Below are 20,992 nucleotides of genomic sequence, written 5' to 3' on the forward strand. Positions count from 1 at the left end.
GTTATATCAGACCTTCTAAGAAGATCTAATCCCAGTTCTTCACAAACTATTCCAAAAATAGAAACAGAAGGTACTCTACCCAACTCATTATATGAAGCCACAATTACTCTGATACCTAAAGCACAAAAAGACCCAACAAAGATAGAGAACTTCAGACCAATTTCCCTTATGAATATCAATGCAAAAATACTCAACAAAGTTCTTGCTAACCGAACCTAGAACACATCAAAACAATCATCCATCCTGACCAAGTAGGTTTCATCCCAGGGATGCAGGGATGGTTTAATATACAGAAATCCATCAACATAATCCATTATATAAACAAAGTCAAAGACAAAAACCACATGATCATCTCTTTAGATGCTGAGAAAGCATTTGACAAAATCCAACACCCATTCATGATAACAGTCTTGGAAAGATTAGGAATTCAAGGCCCATACCTAAACATAATAAAAGCAATCTACGGCAAACCAGTAGCCAACATCAAAGTAAATGGTGAGAAGCTGGAAGCAATCCCACTAATATCAGGGACTAGACAAGGCTGTACACTCTCTTCCTTACCTATTCAACATTGTACTTGAAGTCCTAGCCAGAGCAATTAGACAACAAAAGGAGATCAAGGGGATACAAATTGGAAAGGAAGAAGTCAAAATATCACTCTTTGCAGATGATAAGATAGTATATATAAGTGACCCTAAAAATTCCACCAGAGAACTCCTAAGCCAGATAAGCAGCTTCAATCAAGTAGCTGGATATAAAATTAACTCAAACAAGTCAATGGCCTTTCTGTACACACAGGATAAACAGGCTGAGAAAGAAATTAGGGAAACAACCCCCTTCTCAATAGTCACAAATAATATAAAATACCTTGGCATGACTCTAACTAACTAAGGAAGTGAAAGATCTGTGTGATAAGAACTTCAAGTCTCTGAGGAAAGAAATTAAAGAAGATCTCAGAAGATGAAAAGATCTCCCATGCTCATGGATTGGCAGGATCAATATAGTAAAAATGGCTATCTTGCCAAAAGCAATCTACAGATTCAATGCAATCCCCATCAAAATTCCAACTCAATTCTTCAACGAATTAGAAAAAGCAATCTGAAAATTCATCTGGAATAACAAAAAACCTAGGATAGCAAAAACTCTTCTCAAGGATAAAGAACCTCTGGAGAAATCACCATGCCTGACCTAAAGCTTTACTACAGAGCAATTGTGATAAAAACTGCATGGTACTGGTATACTGACAGAGAAGTAGACCAATGGAACAGATTTGAAGACCCAGAGATGAACCCACACACCTATGGTCACTTGATCTTTGACAAGGAAGCTATAACCATCCAGTGGAAAAAAGACAGCATTTTCAACAAATGGTGCTGGCACAACTGGCAGTTATCATGTAGAAGAATGAGAATTGGTCCATTCCTATCTCCTTGTACTAATGTCAAATCTAAGTGGATTAAGGAACTCCACATAAAACCAGAGACACTGAAACTTATAGAGGAGAAAGTAGGGAAAAGCCTCGAAGATATGGGTAAAGGGGAAAAATTCCTGAATAGAACAGCAATGGCTTGTGCTGTAAGATCGAGAATCGATAAATGGGACCTCATAAAATTGCAAAGCTTCTGCAAGGCAAAAGACACAGTCAATAAGACAAAAGACCACCAACAGATTGGGAAAGGATCTTTACCTATCCCAAATCGGATAGGGGACTAATATCCAATATATATAAATAACTCAAGAAGGTGGGCTCCAGAAAATCGAATAACCCCATTAAAAAATGGGGCTCAGAGCTGAACAAAGAATTCTTACCTGAGGAATACCGAATGGCTCAGAAGCACCTGAAAAAATGTTCAACATCCTTAATCATCAGGGAAATGCAAATCAAAACAACCCTGAGATTCCACCTCATGCCAGTCCGAATGGCTAAGATCAAAAATTCAGGTGACAGCAGATGCTGGCGAGGATGTGGAGAAAGAGGAACACTCCTCCATTGTTGGTGGGATTGCAAGCTTGTACAACCACTCTGGAAATCAGTCTGGCGGTTCCTTAGAAAATTGAACATAGTACTACCGGAGGATCCAGCAATACCTCTCCTGGACATATATTCAGAAGATGTCCCAACCGGTAAGAAGGACACATGCTCCACTATGTTCATAGCAGCCTTATTTATAATAGCCAGAAGCTGGAAAGAACCCAGATGCCCCTCAACAGAGGAATGGATACAGAAAATGTGGTACATTTACACAATGGAGTACTACTCAGCTCTTAAAAAGAATGAATTTATGAAATTCCTAGGCAAATGGATAGACCTGGAGGGCATCATCCTGAGTGAGGTAACACATTAACAAAGGAACTCACACAATATGTACTCACTGATAAGTGGATATTAGCCCAGAAACTTAGTATACACAAGATATAAGATACAATTTGCTAAACGCATGAAACTCAAGAAGAACTAAGACCAAAGTGTGGACACTTTGCCCCTTCCTAGAACTGGGAACAAAACACCCATGGAAGGAGTTACAGAGACAAAATTTGGAGCTGTGACGAAAGGATGGACTATCTAGTGATTGCCATATCCAGGGATCCATCCCATAATCAGCCTCCAAATGCTGACACCATTGCATACACTAGCAAGATTTTTCTGTAAGGACCCAGATGTAGCTGTCTCTTGTGAGACTATGCCGGGGCCTAGCAAACACAGAAGTGGATGCTCACAGTCAGCTATTGGATGGGTCACACGGCCCCCAATGGAGGAACTAGTGAAAATACCCAATGAGCTAAAGGGAACTGCAACCCTATATGTGGAACAACAATATGAACTAACCCGTACCCCGGAGCTCTTGTCTCTAGCTGCATATGTATCAAAAGATGGCCTAGTCAGCCATCACTGGAAAGAGAGGCCCTTTGGACTTGCAAACTTTATATTCCCCAGTACAGGGGAATGCCAGGGCCAAAAAGGGGAGTAGGTGGGTAGGGGATTGGGGGGGGGGTGGGTATGGGGGACTTTTGGGATAGCATTGGAAATGTAAACGAGGAAAATACCTAATTAAAAAAAAAAGAATGGAGAAAATTAGAATGTAAAACAAGACCATGTCAATGAATCATGGTGTGATGATTTGTATGCTCGTGGACTAGATTGATCTCCATGAATAATGCTGACACACACTTCCATGATTATCTGTAAAGTGTTTCCAGAGAGGATTCATTGAGTAGCTGTATCCATATGCAATGGGGACAGGCAAGCATGGAACAAAGCAAAAGGTGAGAAGAGTTTAAATTCCTCTGTTCCCTTTCAACAGAAGGACTACTGAGTCAAGGCAGAAATAAAGAGAGAAATGAAAGACTTCCTACATTCAATAAAAAGGAATGCACAATATATCCAAAATGATGGGACACAATGAACGTGGTGCTATAGAAAAGTTCATAGCACTAAATGCCTTCATAAAGAGATCTTATACTAGCAACTTAACTGTTGGGGGAATGGTTTTGTGCACGGTGAATTCAGATGCTGATTTCTAGACACAGATATCTATCTGCAGTCCAGATGATGGCATGATCAAGCATCTGATGTCTCTATGTTATGTAAATTGTTTTCTTCACCTCTAATTGGTTAATAAAGAGCTGGTCAACCAATTAGCCAATTGGGCAGAAGAGAATAGGGTAGGACTTCAAATCCCAGTCCAGGGGACCCAGCAGAGACAAGAGGATAGAGGAGTACCATGAGGAAAAGAAGATATGGAGAAACCATGTGACGAGATTAGGAGGATTCAAGATGAGATCACAATGAGAGAGCAGTCATGAGGATACACATGCTCTTTTCTGAAAGGAAAATGAATAATGAATTCATCTGGTGGAGTGAAGAGATTTGGGGGCAGAAACTAGAAAGAGTGGCAGGAAAGGAAACTGCAATTGGGATGTAATATATGAGCCATGGCAGACTCAGATGTAGCTAAAGTACAATTTGACTAGGTAGTGGCAGCCTAGATGGATTAGAATAGATCACAATCTGTCCCGCTATTAGTGCTTGTTTCTGTTTCTTTATTTGGGAGCTAGAATGAGTTAGATTGAGTGTAGAAATGCTCTGCAGTTATTTGAGAGCAAAGTGAGGCATAGGACCCACCCCCACCCTAGGATTTACTTTCACACATAACAGCACACCTAGAAGCTCTAGAACAAAAAAGAAGCAAGAAGAAGAAGAGTAGAGGGCAAGAAATAAACTCGGGACTGAAATCAACAAAATAGGAACAAAAACAATCCTATGAATCAAAGAATCACTGAAACAAAGAGCTGGTCCTTGGAGAAAGTTAGCAAGATAGATAAACTCTTACTCATGTTAACTAAAAGACAAAGACAGAGAGAGAACATACAAATTAACAAAATCAGAAATGAAAAGGGGGTTATAGCAACAGGCACTGAAAAAATCCAAAAGATCATCAAGTCATACTTCAAACGTCTGTACTTCTCAAACTTAGATCAAAACTACAAGTGACAGCTCATGCTAGCAAACTTGTACAGTCACTATGGAAATCAATATGATTCCTGAGAAAACTGGAAAACAGTCTATCTCAAGCCCAGCTATACTACTCTTGAGCATATATGGTTAGAAACCATATATGTTGAGAAAGCGAGCCTTTCACAGTCTCCCACCCTGACAAGCCAAATGGCCTTGTGCTAAGGAGCGGGTCGTCACTCCCTTCTCCCTGTTCCCTTCCTGGCACCTGAGGCTGTAAAAGCTGAATTATAGTCCCCTCTTCTTATCTCTTCCTGACTCCCATGACATCCAAGGACATGAGTTACGTGCTGAGCCCGGCCTGACACCCAAGGCTGTTAAAGAGGATCCAAATTCCGGAGATAAGACACAGAGTGCCCGCTGCCTGGAGCCTGACTTCGGCCTTCATGTTCCCAGATGCCCACTTCTTTGTTCTTTGTTAATTTCCCCTCAACCCCTCCCTATTCCCCTCGATGTATTCTTTAAAAACCTGGCGTTTCAGCCTAATAAACAGAGACCTTGATAGGAACTCTCTACTTGGTCTCCGCTCCTTCTTTCTCTCCCTCCCATTTTCTCCCAGGTTTACAGTCCCCCTCACACCCACAAATACTGAGTCCTGCTGGGTGGGATACATATACCCAAGAACACCCCCATCATAACATAAGGACACTATGTTCATAGTGACTTTACCCATAGTAGCCAGAAACTAGAAACAACCTAGATATCCCTAGATGGATATACAAAATATGGTACATTTATACAATGAGACATTACTCCATTGGATAATGATATCATGGCATTGACAAGCAGATTGAAGAAACTAGAATAAATCATCCTAAGTAAGGTAACCCAGACCCAGAAAAACAAACATGTTATGTACTTACTTATATGTGGATATTAGCTGCTAAGTAAAGGATAGCCATGTTACAATCCACAGGCCCAGAGAGGCTAAGTAACAAAGAGTTTTAAAGAGGGAAAACATGAATCTCCCTGACAAGTGAAAATAAGTAGATTTTGTAGGTAAAATAGGGGTAGGTGGGGGTAGAATCAGGAGGGATTGGGCTGGGGGCATGGCGGAAGAGAGTACAGGGAGAGATGACTAGAATTGAGAGGTGCTGGGGGCAACGTGGGAATATAGGGCAGTGGATACTCTGTGGCGTCTATAAGGGTAGTCCTAGCAAAGACTCCTAGTTATAGGAGTAAAGAGCCTGAATCAGCCAGCTTCTGTAACTAGGCAAGGCTTGGTTGGACTGAGTGGTAGGACTGATACACCATTCCAGGCACTAAACCTTTATCCGACAATATATCCTGCCTTCAAGCTGTGTTGGGGTAATGATGGCACAGAACTTGTGGAAGTGGCCAAACAATGATTGGTCCAATTTGAGGCCCATCCACTAAGGAAAGCCTATTCCTGAATCTGCAGGAACTAGAGGCTCAATAGCCTAGAAACCTAGGATAGAGCCAAACACAACTGGCACAAAAGAGAGAGAGGGAAGGGAGAGGAAGGGAGGGGAAGGGAGGGGAAGGGAGGGGAAGGGAGGGGAAGGGAGGGGAGGGGAGGGGATGGGAGTCAATGAAATAATTCCTAGTGGTATTCTGCTATATTCATATACCAGTGTTTAGTCCAATTGTAATCAGAGAGACTTCATCCAGCAACTTATGGGAACACACGCAAAACCCCACAGTCAAATACTAGGTGGATCTCAGAGAGCTCTGCAGAAGGGGGGAGGAAGGATTGTAGTAGCCAGAGGGATTTAGTACCCCTTGAGAACACAGCCCACAGACTCAGATAAGCAGGGTTCATAAGGATTCAGAGACTGAAAGAGCCTTATGGATCTGATCTAGGTTCTTTGCATATATGTTATGCTGTATATCTTGGTGTTCTTGTGGTACTCCTAATGGTGGGAGTAATGGGATGTCTCTGACTCTTGTTTGCTTTTAGGACTCTTCTTCCTACTGGGTTACCTCATTCAACCTTGGTATTTGCTTAAACTTATTGTAACTTGTTATGCCTTGTTTGACTGGTATCTCTAGGAGTCCTGTTCTTTCCCGAGAGGAAATGGATAAGGGATGCATCTGGCAGAGAGATGATGTGGGGGATGAATCTGGAGGAGTGAAGGAAAGGGAAACTGAAGATGGGATGTAATGTATGAGAGAAGAATAAAAAAATTTCTCAGTCTCCTAACTGCTTCAAGATAAAAAAGCATATATACCACACATTCTATTGCTTTGAGACTCTGCACTCAATGACATGCCTGTTTGTCTAGTAAAAGGAGAATTAGGGGTAACATATGTACAACTGAAGTACAGCACTTGACCACATATGAAGTAGGAAGAAGACACTAAAATCAGACTGTTTATTTACCGATATTCATGTTGAGATAGTATTGTACACATAGAGACAGTGGCCCTTTCTCTGAATAATTGTTTAATGGAAATAGCAGTAGCTAATAAGCAAGAACTCAGCTCAGGGAAGCAAGGCTCTCTTGTCCTTTGGGAAGGCAAAATGACTTTCTCTGTGAAAGAAGAGCATCTGTCTTGGGGTGGTGTTGAAGTGGATTAAGCTTTTATTTAGTGCACATAGATAATCATGGATTGATCAAAACAATGAACACAGAACAAAAAGACCATGTGCAGATCCTGAGTTTGAAGGCTCTTTTCTATAATGGCCATAGCCAAACCACATGGCCATGTAGATGCTTTTAGCAATGCAGGTGAGAAATGGCCTTAACTGTCAGAATGGCCTGCATATTTCCATCTAACACTGAGAAGGGTATGCGTCTCTTCAGAGCATGTTTGTCATTTTTGTTCATCAGTGTATAAGGTTGAGAGAGGGACTTAGAGCCTGCTATATCACTTCAGGCAAATAACTTTTTCTGGATGGCAGCTGGAAGCAGGCACAAAAGTTGGATGAGTAATAGAGAGAGATCACAATGATGTGGGATGAGCAGGAGGAGACCTTCTGCTTCCCCTCAGCTGAACATATGTGCTAGATGCTGCTGCTGATACAGTCATAAGACAACAGGGAGGCAGAAAGTGATGCCTCTGAAAAAGTCATCAGCAATGGGATTCATGATGTTGTTTGCAATTGAGGGTCTGCAGGAGAGCAGTAAAAACTGGCAAATCCCATAGAAGTGGGTGTCCTTAGAGTCATAGAATGATAGCCATCTCATTAGACCAGCATTAGAATTTAGAGCACAGATGGACCACATGCTTATACACAAGTCTCCTACATGTGTGGGTTAGTTCTAGAGCTGCACTGCAGAGGAAAGCAAATGGCTACATGGTGATGATAGGCCATGACCATGAACAGTAGCAACAGCAGCTCAGAAAGTATAGATCACACAAGGAAAAAAGAACTGAGCCTGGAGAAAGGTGGTGTTTTTTCTTAGAAATTAGACCAACCGGAACCTTGTGAAATACAGATGCAAAGGAATTATTACAACATTTCCCATAAGCCTTATTGTTTACAGGAGAGAAAGATATTTTTCAGGACAGTCATAGACTGCAGTGTGCTGAGAACCTCTGTAACAGGAACTCAATCACTAGTGTCTGGTTGGAGCTCAACATCAGTATGAACTGTACCCAAAACACGGTTGTGTCTTCAGAAATCTGAGAAAAGTTTATAGCTCATGATTTTAACGTTTGTTTTTTTATATTTAATTACTTTGAAACTTGCCTGGTCTCAGAAATATGAGGAGTGCATGTGTTTCTCCATTGGAGCTTTAAAAAAAATCATTACTTGCTGCCACACTCCATTTTGAAAACTACAGATCCCTATTGCATTTTTTTTACTTTCTACCCTTTAACCTTCCATCCTATAGCTTTAGGTTCTGAGGCACATCTATCCCTTTCTCATCTTCATAAATATATAAACAAAGTAGAAGATGTCTTGCTTCCTACCTGCCTTCCCTTTACTGATTAATTAACTCCAAATGTTGTGCTTTGCTAAAGACATAATAGAAACATCTCTGGGCCAATAATTTGAACAGCCGTGTTCTCCACACCAGTGGTACCACTCAGAGAAACAAATGCTGTGATGGTCTTAGGGTTTCCATTGCTGTGAAGAGATATCATGACCTTTGTAATTCTTATAAAAAAAAGTACACTTCACTGGGGCTGGCTTATAGTTTCAGAGGCTTAGTCCATTATCATCATGGCAGAAAGCATGGAAGATTCCAGGCAGACATGGTGCTGGAGAAGGATGAGAGTTCTACGTCTTGATCTGTAGACAGAGAAGAGGACTGACTGCATGCTACACTGTGTGCTACACTGAGTATAGCTTGAGCATCCTCAAAGCACCTTTATAGTAGCACACATCTTCCAACAAGGCCACACCTCCTAATATTGCATTCCCTATGATCCAAACATTCAAACACCTGAGTGTATGGCAACATACCTATTCAGACCATCACATTCATGGCTTTTGTGATTTCCCCACAGTCTATACCCCTAGTTCATGAGCTACTGTACCATCTCTGCTACTTTGAGTGGAGACTATGTTATCTGATCTCCCTTCAAAAGACTCTCCATTACTTTTTGTCTTCTCTAAGCCTAATGTAACATGATTGATCACTTAATCTGTGGTTATATCTATCTTTGGTGGTTTGAATCAAAATGGTCTCCATTGGCTCGTAAGGAGTGGTACTGTTTGAAGATATGTCCCTTTCGGAGTAGGTGTGGCCTTGCTGGAGGAGGTGTGTCACTGGGGATGGGTTGTGATGTTTCAGAAGCTCAAGTTAGGCCTAGTGTTCACTGTCTCTTCTTGATGCCTGCCAATCCAGATGTAGAACCCTCAGCTACCTCTCCAGCACCGTGTCTAAATGTGTGCTGCCATGCTTCCCACGATGATGATAATGGACTAAAATTGTGAACTGTAAGCTCACTACAATTAAATGTTTTCCTTCATAAGAGTTGCTGTGGTCATGGTGTCTCTTCACAGCAATAGCAACCCTAACTAAGACACTATACTCTGACCCATCTCAAATCTATCAACTCAGAGAGCCTTTCTTCAAACTCCAGACCTGTAAACTCAAAGCACTTCTGTGGTTTTTAATCCTCTGCAAGCCACATGTACTTCCAGCTCAACACTCACATAGCTGTTGTCACTGTCAGGTTCTTGAGTTGTTCCTATGAGGTTTTAATGGTCTAACAGGACAACCTAGCCTCAACCACTCAGGTTGTCAGGGGTTGGGTGTTCTGTGGAGCAGAGCTCCATCTTTCTAGTTCACTGTATTTTAATATTCTTGAGTCATCTTTCTGTAGTTGACATTTGGGAAATCCCTGTTCCATGAATCAAAGAGTATGTCTTACCTCTGTCATCCAAATAGTCATGGGAGCCTATAGCGAAAACTTCCTGAACATCACTCACGCATGCTCTCATCTTGCAACCTTGGGTATGCCAGGTTTCTTGTAATTTCTTACCTGGCCAAATTTGTCCTTTAGTGCTGTTTGGTATTTTTCCTCATGCAGACCACATTGAGTACCCTTAAAATCAGCCTTGGTGTTTGGCATCTACCACTCAATCCAATAAAACTGTAACATTCTTGAGTCCTCAAGAAAATGATATATTATGTAGCTGTCAATGGAAGCCCATCTGAGACAGCCCCATGGTCCTTTCTGCAAAATGCTTCCTGAGTCCAGCTATGGTCAACTCTATCTCTGTGATACTGTAGGTGCCAATTATCTGGGCTGCTATTCTCTGGAGATGTCCTTTACTGTCTGCTTCTTTATCATTTCTTAAAACAAAAATCAATATCCTTCAATATCTATCCCAACCATTACTTACTCTTTAAAAACTTTCTAGTTCCTAATAACATACTTCTAAGCTGAACACATTCCCAACTTGATGTACAATAGCTCAATAGTGAGGGCTTCCAGTATATATATATATAGATATATATATATCATTCTTCAATATATGTCCATTTTTAGACTTTTGAGTCTGAAACATTTTCTATAGCAAGATCCATAACCTCTTTGTCTTCTTACTCCAATGCCAATATCTGAACTTGGCTGTGAATGTTTCCTAAGAAAATTTTGAACAAATGAATGAATGTCTTTAATAATTAGACTGAGTACTTCACTCTGCAAATTCGATCTTTTTTTTTTTTTTTTTTTTTTTGAGGATTTCAACCTGGAAGCATTTTAATTATGACAGGTAATTCTAAGGTCACCTTGACTTAGAATGGAGTGGATTTGCCAGTTCCCCTACACTGCTAATATTCCTGTCACAGTGGCATTAGTCAAGAGGTCAGGATCCCATCTCTGATACTAGTAATGCCCTTTTTTACAATACCTCCATCAAGATACAATTCTGGAATGGCAACTTCAGAATGATAGGGTGCCTTTCCTCTGATGCTTTCTCACTATAGCAAAAGTAGTAGTTAGTTTCCAGCTAGTCTACCTAAGAAATCTCAGCTAGTTGCTTCTCAGAGGGACCCTGAAGGTCAATAGAAACCAAGACTGAAGTTAGTTTGGAAAGTCAGTTAGCTTATCAGTGTTGAAGATCAGAGTCAATCACTACATGTGCAAGCAAGAGAGTAAATTCTGCTGAAGGTGATGGCCATACAATACTGAAGAAAGCAGCAATTAGTATCTGAAAAAAAAAATCAAACAGCTGTTCCAAAGGCTCCAAGGAGGATTTAAACAGGTAGAAATTTTACTCTAAAGAAGGAACAGCACCAATTAATATTTCTGTCTTTTTGACTTTTATTATGACACTACATTTAACATTGTGCAAATGTGGCAGTACAAAACTTACACATAATGCATACACCGGCCTTTGAAGGTGCGTTTCAGGGGACATTCTCAACAGGAAAAGGAAAGTGGGACTGGTAAACTGAGAGGACTGAGCAAAGCTCAACCCTACATAAAATAAGGACTTGTAATTCACTTGAGGCAAGGAAAAAGGCTGGAAGAATCAAGACTCGCACATTTATACTGAACAACGTGCACAGATTTTTGGAACACTCAGTTGTAAATGGTAAACTCCTCCTGTCAGGATTCAAGGACCTATGAGAAAGAGGAGACACAAATATAAGAGCTAGAGGGTATAGATGATTCCAAGAAAACAGTGTCTCTCGGACAGAACAGGACTGATGCACATATGAATTCATGAAACTGTGGCAGGCATGCACAGGTACTTCAGAGGCACAAGCCAGACAAGGTCCCTGCCCTGACTGGAAGAAATGTAAATAAAATATCTATAACCAAGAAGCTATCTCCAAATTACCAGTGCTTAACAAAGAAAAATTAGCTCTATCCGCTGGAGTCTCACAGGGCATATCAAACACAGTTAATGGCAGGCCTCATGACCATCAACACAAAATGAACTCAATGGCATTTTTGAGAACTTTGTCTCATATTGAATTGTGGGGGGCATTTTTTCTTAGTGACTTTTTGCTTGTTTGTTATGGGTTTCTTGTTCTTTAATTGTGTGTGTGTGTGTGTATGTGTTTTGTTTTGGTTCTCCTCCTCCTTCCGATGATGATGATGATGATGATGATGCCCTGTTTGGGTTAATTTGTTTGTTTACCTGTTGACTTACTAGAGAAAGAAAGGTCATTGGAATTGGGTCAGTGGAGGAGAAGAGAAGGAAGTGGAAGTAGTTGGGTAAGGAGAAATAGTGATCAGAATATATTGTGTAAATAGTTTTTATAATTAAAAAATTTTAAATGTTTTTATTTATATTTTCATTTATGAAGGATTCAGTGTTACCTAAAACTTTGAGTGACTTTTTATCTTTAATTTTTTGAGGTTACAATTTGATTGCATTTCATCCCTTCCCTTCCCATATGCCCCTACCTTGTCGCCTCTAAATGAATGACTTCTTTTTATTACTAATTCTTATTGCATGTATATAAGTGTGTGTGTGTGTGTGTGTTCCTAAATATAACCCATTAAGTCTGTATAATGATACAAGGCTCAGTAAATATTTTAAATGCTTAAAAATGTATCAAATAAGATGGAAGTGCTGAAGGAACATTAATTCTTAACACTATACATAAAGACTGAAGTGTAGGGAGAGAAAGAGAGAGGTAGACAGCACAAGATTCTTAGAATAAATCCATTGTGTGTATGTCCAATTCAGATGAAGTTATTGCAGAAGAATACAGAGGAGTCAATTTATATCATGTGAGATTGTCCACACAGGACATGAGAATACCATAGTCATTCTGAATATATATGCACACGGTTAGCAGAGGGAAGGCATTGGGAAGGAATTGCTCCTGCCCACAATATGTGACTCCCCTGACCACAGTCCTCCTTACCAGCCAATAGGGAGCTTGGGTCATGCAACCATGAGTCCCATTTAATTGATCCTAAGAGCTTTCTCCTTGAGTTTCTATCCCAGGAGGCACCAGGACAAGCACCTGCCCCTGATCTCAGAAATGACAGATATTTCTGAAGGTCAATGACTTCTATACAAAGAAAGACAGAGCTTCAGAGGGACACTAAAGACTTGTTGCTTGGAGGAAATGGGCATTGCAGTGTGCACTTTTGTGGAAGCCACATGTCACCTGACTTCTCTGTGACATGGAAAGGTGAGTGAATGCTAATCTTCCACTATGTGACTTTTAATGGCTAACAGTAGAGCTCCAAAGCAAAAGTGTCACTATAAAAATGACATTTGTCCAATTTGTTTGAATGCCACCAAAGAGATAGAAACAGCATAATTGTTTTCTCAGTGAGATCTGAGTTTGAGGAAGAGCAATGGGTCAGGAACAAATTATGACAGAAAGGTTGAGTTCCATTGTATAAACAGCAGAATGTCTAGCTTCTAATCACAATCACAGAGTTTATTATGTATGATTTTCCTTATATCAAAAACATCATCACACAGTACTCATACTAATTTTAAAATGAAACGAGCAGATTTAGATTAATCTAAGATGTTGATTAATCTAAGATATTGATAACTAGCTAGAAACTGTGTTGTCTTGTTTGGACATGGAATCCACAGAGGATGGTAAGATAATGCTACAAAGAGATTTTCATATCCCATTGTCCAGAGTCCACTGATGAGATAGGTAAAATTACCTGCACTGTCCATGGAGTTAAAAACACCAGCCAGGCCTGCTTGTGTAAGCCATGCCCTGTCTGCCGCAGATCAGGGCTGGCAGGACTCATGACTAGGACTTACCTATGAAAACAATTTCTGTTGTCTGACCTTAAGTATAAGAGAAATAGCCAAATAAAGACAGGGAGGACTCTGAAAACATGGCTGCACATATATTTTCTTCTTCTACCATTTTTTTTCTGAACAGACCATGGTATCTGCAGACAATCCAGTTTGTGACCATGGTGAGGGTCTTCAGCAGCTTCACTCCTGGCTGAGTCTCAGCTTCTGAAGGTTTTCAGGTCAGCCTTGCTGAGATCTGTCTTACATGTAACCATGAGAGGCTATTGTGAATTTGCTCCCACAGACTCCCCACCTAGATTCTCCCGTGCCCACTTAGGCACAAATGGTCACACAAACAAACAAAGCTAAATTCCCAAAAGACCAGGATGGAATTATGGAAGAGATCTTGGGTAGGCACAGTCCATGTCTCTGCTTCACAGAGTTTATAATTGAGCATTTGGGAAACAATAATCGTCTATTTGTATAGCACTAACACATCTAAGATAATATTGCCTGCTAGGTCAATAGGAATGACAGGCATCAAAATATAGCTTGCTAAGCACAGTGTGCAGAAAGAAAGTATTGATTTATAGCTACCAAAAGTGCTATTATTCTATTATACATGCAAAATACCCAGCACACATACACAAAGAAACCTGTGCACAACAGTATATCGCATGCCACAGATAACCAGGCCAGGCAAAATAGCAGTCATTGACCACCAAGTGATCCCCCACCAACATCTCTCTGGAATTCATCTTCTATGATAGTGCAAGGCCCTTCCATGATAGTCTTCAGTGAATGACTAGTTTGAACCAGATAAAAAGTAGCAATGAATGTCACTTGGTGAGATGCACAAATTAAAGTTGATACTTTTCCTGTGAAGCCAGCACATACTCTCCAGGGAGCTAAGACTAAGATTAGTGTCTAATCCAGCTTTTATGCACCACAGATTCATGGTCATAGTCTTCTATTCTCCCATACACATACTGTTTGTTATTCTTCAAGAACAAAGCTCCTCTCCAGTTCCCTAGCCAGTCCCAGCTTTGCTTAGAAATCTCAGAATTGGGCACCTGTCTGATTTCACTATCTTTTCCAGTTCCAAGAGCTTCAGAATTCATAGACAAGAACTCTAATGGTGTCTCTGTCTCCTAAGACAGGTGCCCATTAGTGATTTCGGCACTACAGGATCTTATAGGTTGACCCCATACTGTCAATTCTGAGTCTCTGAACAAATTCTCAGTCTCTTTATTGATCATGCTTATCAGGCTACAGACATGTTGTAATTGATCTGTTCTTGCTTCTATGTGTTCTTAGAACACTTAGAATGGTATTTTTCGAAGTGATTGACATAAACATAATCAGAAAATGTGGCACACATGCTATGGAATCACTGATGATTTCTTGTGTTCAGTTCAGACCTGTCTGGTGCTGTGCATACATTCACATCCCTTCTTTCACTATTGTAAAGTGAATGCAGGAGTGCACATGTTGCCATTGGATCACTTATGTGGCAAAGACATTGTGTTCCACTGTTCAAAAGACACAACTCCATCTAACGTCTCCAGTAGTAATTCCTACTCCACAGAGGTCACCCTCTCTAACCTTGTCATTGAGGTCTCCTTTCTCCACCTAAAGGGATATGCTCATATTACTCTGAATATACATTCTATTTGCCCTAACATTTTGAAGATAGATGTCAAGACATTGGTTAAAGGAAACTTTAAGAATGAAAGTAATCTCTTTTTTTCATAGTTTTGCACTTTAAATGTCATTTTGTGTTTTATGGAATGCTTTGCTTCATATAGCCCAGTTCCATGAAGATGCAGCACAACTTCATAGTCCTAGAAGTCCCACACACCCTCCTGTTCAGGTCAGTAATTAAAAGTTAACACAGATGTGTTTTCACCTGAGGTTTTGATCTTAGCCATTCTGATTGGTGTAAGGTAGAATCTCAGGATCATATTGATTTACATTTCTCTGAATGCTAACAAACGACTTTGAACATTTCATTAGGTGCTTCTCAGCCATTCGAGATTTCTCACTTGTGAATTCTCCGTTTAGTTCTATACCCATTTTTTGATTGGATTGTTTCATTTTTTGGTGATTAGCGTCTTGAATTTTTTTTATATATTTTGGATATTAGCCCTCTCTTGGATGTGGGGTTATTGAAGATTTTTTTTCCCAATCTGTAGGTTGCCGATTTGTCTTATGCCCTTTACCTTACAGAAACTTTCCAGTTTCATGAGGTCCCATTTATTAATTCTTGATCTTAGAGCATGAGCCATTGGAGTTCTGTTTAGGAAATTTCCCCCTGTACCAATAAGTTCAAGGCTCTTTCCCACTTTCTCTTCCATTAGATTCAGTGTATCTAGTTTTATGTTGAGGTCCTTGATCCACTTGTACTTGAGCTTTGTACAAGGTGATAAATATGGGTCTATTTTCATTCTTCTACATATAGACCTCCAGTTAGACCAGAACCATTTGTTGAAGATGCTTTCTTTTTTTCCATTGTATATTTTTGGCATCTTTGTCAAAGATCAAGTGGCCATAAGTGTGTGGTTTTATTTCTGGGTCTTCAGTTCTATTCCATTGATCAACATGTATGTCTATGTACCAATGCCATGCAGTTTTTACCACTATTTCTCTATAGTAAAGCTTGAGGTCAGGGATGGTGATTCCCCCAATTGTTCTTTTATTGTTAAGAATTGTTTTTGCTAACCAAACAGACAGCATACACCAGCTGATAGAGACCCCCAACACACACACATAGAAGAGGACTTCTGGGTCTGTGTTCATTCAGAGATGATCACCTAACCCTCAAGAGACTGGAGGCCCCAGGGAGTTTAGAGGTCAGGTGGGGTGGGGAGTAAGGGCATCCACGTGGAGACGTGGTGCGTTGGGGAGGTGGTGTGAGATGTAGAGCAGACGGAGGATGGGTGGAGGGGGGGAATGGAATATGGAGTGTAAAAAATAAATTAAAAATAAAATACAATTTAGAAAAATAAGAAATAAGATCTGAAAAAAACAAGTTGTCACAGATGGGCATCTTCTTCTACAGATCAGCTTTTAAGTGCATTTCCCTCCACATGAATATATATAACTTCATTAACAGTTATTTTGCACATCTTAAACTTTAGACTCTGTCCATAGTGTTGTCTGTTTATATCTGGCTTTTCTGTTCTATATTTTCTGGATTCTTACTATGAACACCAGTAGCTCCAAGGAATGCTATCAGTCATTGCTGTTAGTTGTAACAGAAGGTCATCACATATGTTGATGGGACATAGGTTGATATTTCAATATGTTTATATATATTCTAAGTAAATGTTTGTTTCTATGACTTTATCATCTCTGTTATTTCAAGCTTTGAGGCCCTCTCTTCTTGGTATTTGTACATACTTAAGAGATGGTTGCAGACTGTCATCACTTCACATGCAGAACCTGAGAACTTATTTTTCTGTTTAAATGTACTTGGTTCTCGTTGTCCTATCTGGCGTAACACTTTTTCATCTTTGCCATTTATCCTGTCTATTGATTATTATTCTATTACAACTGAGTCTTCTGGTTTCTGCATGTGAGAGACAATTGTAGTAGCTTCTTTTTCTTCACATATTAGTCTCTGTTTCTATCCATCTTACTATATATCAAAGTTTTTTCAATGGTTGAATAATGTTACTTTGAGCACATATGATAGATGTTCTTCATCTCTTCTTCCCAAGGCTGACGCCTGGGCTGATCCCATTTATTTGCCAGTGTGACCATTTCTCCATAAGGTATCTCTATACACTGTATTTTGATCAGGTTCACTTTTCTTCTCTTAGAAAAACCCCACCTCCCTCCTCACTCCTTTTTTTTTTTAACTGTCTCTTTTAAAACTCACTGGATACAATTTTATTGGCCACCTACTCTTAAATGTGTGTTCTAACTTTGGAGTGTGTCCTCTATAGAGAGATCATATCATCAAATAAAACTGACTTTGCCCTCCCCAGAAGCTGTCAAATGCCAATAGCTCCCCAGCCAAGAGCAGGGCTATGTGCCTACCTCCTACTCAATGCTGGGATTTTTGTCTGGCTTGCCCAGATTTTGTGTATGCTGTAAAATAGCTGTGAGTTCATATGTGTATCTGCTCCACTGTTTCTAGGGAACATTCTCTTTTGGAAGTCACATGGCACCTCTGGCTCCTACAGTCTTTGTTTATCTCCCTTTCCATGAAGAACCCTCGCTCTTGAGAAAAGGTATGTGATTTTCCATTTAGATCTGCACACTACAAAGTTTCTTATTCTGTTCACATTGACCACATGTAGAGACTTGGGATAATTGTCATATATGACAATAGGAAGCTTCTCTGATGAGATTTGGATGATGCACTGATCTATGGGTATAACAATAAATAACTAGGAGTCATGTCACGGTCATGTCTATTTAGTAGAAAAAATATTAGTAGGTTTTTGTCATGAGCTGTGATATATCTAGCCATATTCTTGGCCTTGTGAAGACTTCCTGCTATGGGTTCCAGATAGTGAAGTGAGACTTCTATTTATTCAGAAAGTGCTTGGTTGCGCCATAGCATTTGAGCCACTACTGCAACAATGGCCATATCTTGTCAAGCAGATTGTTGTCACTCATATTACTCTGAGCAAGGTGAGATCGATGGAATTTTTCTTCTCAAGTTTATTTTTTGAATTGTTTCTATAATATAGATATTAACCTTCTGACATTTGTAGACTTGGATAAAAATTTTTGTGTAGTTCTGTAAGCTGTTTCTTCTCTCAGATGATGATGCTCTCAGATGATGATGCTCTTTGCTGTACAGAAGCTTTATTGTTTCATTTTACCTGTTTGTCAACTAACGATCTTAATGAGTATGCTACCAAGGTCCTGCTTAGAAAGTCCTTTCCTATAACAATGAGTTCAAGGATATTGCAGACTTTTTTATGTGTCACTTAAATGTTTGTGTCATATATTGAGGTCCCTGATCCACTTGGAGTTTAATTTTGTACAGTGTGAGAGATAAGGATATTATTTGATTATTCTACATGTAACTACCAAGTTTGACCAGCACCATTTGTTGAAGATGCTGTCTTTTCTCTAATGTAGGGTGTGTGTGTGTGTGTGTGTGTGTGTGTGTGTGTGTGTGTGTGTGTGTTTACTTCTTTGTAATAGGCCATGTGTCCTTAGGTGGATGAATATATGTCTGGGTCCTAAAATTACCCTATTATTTATAATAATCTATCATTTCTTCTCATGCATGTCATTTAGAAATCAATTAGTTATTGTCCATGTAATTATATGTTTATTGGTGAGATATAGGTAATAGGAGAATTCTATCAGACAAAAAAATGTTTTTTAAGGTTTCAATAATTTTTAAATCTTCCCCTCGAGGTGAGCCTATGGTCAATCTTAACACTCTCTGTACTCTGAGGGAAATAAACCCTGGGGGCTGGGAGTTAATAGCATGAATATATTATTAGAACTATCAGAAGAAATTTTACAATTTAAGGTATAGTTAAATTAAGTACCCAGATCCAGAAATTACCAAGATCATTTCAGGAATTCCTTTGCTAATTCTGATTCTGGAAAACCAATTGCAATACAAACTATGCATTGACATTCTCTGGTGCAGTAAATTTGAGAGTGGGTTAGAAACATGGTCAGGTGTAATACTGTCCACATGGTTACAGAAATATACAAATACAACATTTGAATATTTCTAGTTTGAAATGGAGATAAGCTATAATGTCTAAAATTCAACATTTCCTATTTAAATGAGAAAAATGCAGACTGTGAACCATACTATAGAGAAGATATAGGAGATAAAATGTGACTTATAAGAAAGTGTTAAAAGATGGGTGTAAGGCAAAGAGTACAAGTGGTAAGATCCACTCAATTTAGTAAGTGGAGCACACTTCACTGACTAAAGAGTCATGAATGTGCTTGGTCATAAAGGATAATATCTGTCTATCTTGGGCATTGAAAGAGAAATAAAAAGCAAAAAACTTGCAGAGAAGTACAAATAATTGCCACTAACAAGTTTTTAGATAGGGAAATAGTGTATTACATATGGACACAAGAAGGAACCCTCAGAAAAGGATAATGGATGATATCAGATGTGTCTTTTATATCAAGCAAAAGTGTGATTTGCTGAAAGACTGTGAAGAGACAGTAAATTTGTGCTAGGGGAAGAGGGCCTTTTATCAAAAAATGCCTTAGTTGTCTGTAGTCCTTAGATGATGGCAGAGAAAACTGGAAATGTTGGAAATGACAAGAAGCCAAAAATTTTGAAACAACTGGTGGCACTGAGAACATGAATTATGATGTTTAGAAAGCTATAGTTTCAGGGTTTGAGGACCAGATGAGCTCACTTCAGTGTATGGAACCCAAACCTACAACTCTTAACAAGGCTAGGAACCTGTGGCTAGATAGATGGTAAGCCATAGAGGAAAACTAACAACTGTTTTTCTACTAACCAGACATAGGGTTAACATGTATTAATTTAACTCTATTGCTATCTCATTGAATGAGAAAGTAAGAGGATGAAGAGCACCATTCTTGGCTCATAGCCCAGGAAGCTACTGAAGTTCTTGCATGGACATAGGATAAAAGTAGGACAATAAGGCAGAGAGATGGTGCTGTGCTCTATAAAATAAGCAACTTGAAACATTGGGTAGGAAGTGCTGTTTCTATTCATGGCCATTGAAAGCACACACGAACATCTATAGACAATGGCAATGATTTCAGTTGTGGGTGTGTTGACTTTAATATGATGGTTTGTTGAGATAGAAAGGCACCAAGGTGCATTCTGTCTATAGGCTGAGGTTTTGAGAAATGCTCTCTGGATTGACAGACTTGAAGTACATTAGCATCAAGACAGTTTCAACTGCAGGAGAATTCACAGGATTATAATAAGTAAAATGCAGATAATATACGCCTACTTGGTCATGGAGATGACAAGTACAAGGTTAAAATGGATGGAAGAGTCCCTCCTCCAAATATGAGAAGAAAAAAAAATGATTGAGAAGCCAGTAGGCCAGGTGGGAAGGAAGGCACAAAAGGGTGTGCCCACTCAAAATTTGCCATCAAATGGAAATACCTGCTGTGATTGGGGAGAGATACAGCTCTAATCCCAGCACTGCCAACAGAGCACAGTGTTTCCAGGTACTAAAGAAGGAAAGCAGAAGCAGGTCCTGAAGGAGGGATGCTACACTCATTCCACAAGTTCAAGAAGATGAGGAGGAGCAGATGTCCCTCTTGATTCAGATCTACAGGGTGAAAGTTGCTAGGTGGGCAACCAAAATATTAATATGTGTGTGTGTGTGTGTGTGTGTGTGTGTGTGTGTGTGTTTTCAGATGTGTAATACAGATAATAAGAAAAA

At 39.6% G+C, this 20,992-nt stretch overlaps 1 pseudogene; it reads right to left on the bottom strand.

Moving 5' to 3' along the window:
• Olfr534-ps1 (olfactory receptor 534, pseudogene 1) lies at window positions 7,240-7,856 on the bottom strand (annotated as a pseudogene).

The sequence above is a fragment of the Mus musculus genome, chromosome 7 (assembly GCF_000001635.26).
Source record: "Mus musculus strain C57BL/6J chromosome 7, GRCm38.p6 C57BL/6J".
NCBI lineage: Eukaryota > Metazoa > Chordata > Mammalia > Rodentia > Muridae > Mus > Mus musculus.